We start from the raw sequence: 1,784 nt of genomic DNA, 5'->3' as shown, positions 1-1,784 counted from the left end.
GGGGAGAATGGATACTTGTATATGTAAGGCTGAATCCCTTCACTGTTCAGCTGAAGCTATTGCAACATTGTTAATCAGCTATGACCCAATACAAAATAAAAAGGGCTTTAAAAAATAAATAAATAAAATCACTCTCTTAAGTTTTGTCTTCCTCGGGGTAAAAGAAATAATGATAATACATGCTTATCTATATAAATATAATAAATAATAAGTATAGATATTTAAAAATATATGTATATTATTAGTAAAGAGTACCTAACCCACGCTAACGTATGGTGAAACTATACGCATCACTTCTCACATCTCATGGGCTGGAACGTTGCCACGTGGCCGCCCCTGCCAGCAGGGGGCTGGGAGAGATAGTGTCCGGGGACCCAGGGGGTCAAGCCTGCCCTGGTCTGGAATGAGGGGCGGCAGGGTGGGCCTGGGCATCTCTGCCGCAACAGCTCTGAACGGAAGCTGTGTGACCCCATAGCACAATGACAGTGTGTCCTGGTATCGTCCCCAGGCCCAGCGGCCCGGCCCAGGAGGGGTCACAGGGTTGGAGACACACGGGACGGAGCCAGTCCTGACTCCAGGGTTCAGGGCCCACGGTGAGCGCCCAGCACAGTTCAGTCAGAGCAGCGGGAACAGAAGGGGCCCCCTCTGTGCCGAGAAGGAGGCGTCTCAGCCCTGGCCGGGTCCCTGGTAGGTGATGGTCTCAGGACACTTGTGAGCTCAGACAGGGCCTCAGGCCGCATCTGGACCACTCAGCAACGGGGGCACGGGTCCTCCAGCCATGAGCCCTTGGTGTCCGACTCGGGGGGAGTCCGCCCGGGGCGGGGCTGGGGCTGCCCCGAGACCTCACATGTCCGTAGGTTCCTCTGTGCCGGTGAAGGTTTCCGTGATGTTACAAGACCAGGTCCTAAAGCTCGCTCAAGTCCACGAGTCTGTTTTGTGAGCCAGTTTGTCTGCATCACTTTTTTAGATTCCACACATATCAGCAATATCATATGATATTTGTCTTACACTATAATGTCATATGATCCAATATAAAATAAAAATTTTAAGAATAAATAAAAATTTAAAAATAAAAATAAAAACAAAACGAAAACCAAAGTCCTCCTGTGAAGGGATACTCTTAGTTCAGCACACAGAGGCCCTCGAAGGCGTGACTGCACTTTTCAGAACAACTAGCCTGGTGGTTGACATCGGTGGTCACTATGACTCCACGCTGACGGCTGAACAAAGCTTGAATCCGAGGAGCTGCACACCAGGTGTGTAGGAACCAGAGCGCACACCCCAGCGCAACCGGCCTCAACCCCGAGTTTCGCTGAAACACTCAAATGCACACCCCGGGTGTGGAGGACACGTGTTCCTGCGGCCTGACGCCCTTCGTGGCACCTGCAGTCAGTTCTGTTTGTTTGTTTTTGAATCTAGTCTTCCTCTCTGTGTGGTTGGGGGCCGGGGCGGCTCCGGTTTCGAGTCCAGGGGTGACTCGTGACCTGTGGAGCCTCTCAGAGCCCCGTCGTCCCTGGACAGCAGGCCCTGGATCAGGACTGGCGCCTGACTCATCCCGGGGGCTGGGAAAGCAGGTTCCTGTCATTGTCCTGCCATCTTGGCATGTGGAGCATGACAATAAAATAATTTATTTCTTCAGCCCAGGATCCAGCCACATTTGGTGTCTGCCGTACACTGGGGCTTCTTAGCCAAGAAACCTGGCAAGTCCTCTTCCCATCCCTGTCTTGTTTTTCTCCTTATACCGGCTCATAGTGGGTTTTCTGTAACATGCAATAGAAAAAAAT

Source organism: Bubalus bubalis, chromosome 5, assembly GCF_019923935.1.
Source record: "Bubalus bubalis isolate 160015118507 breed Murrah chromosome 5, NDDB_SH_1, whole genome shotgun sequence".
NCBI classification, from domain to species: domain Eukaryota; kingdom Metazoa; phylum Chordata; class Mammalia; order Artiodactyla; family Bovidae; genus Bubalus; species Bubalus bubalis.
Note: the sequence above shows the minus strand (reverse complement) of the source record.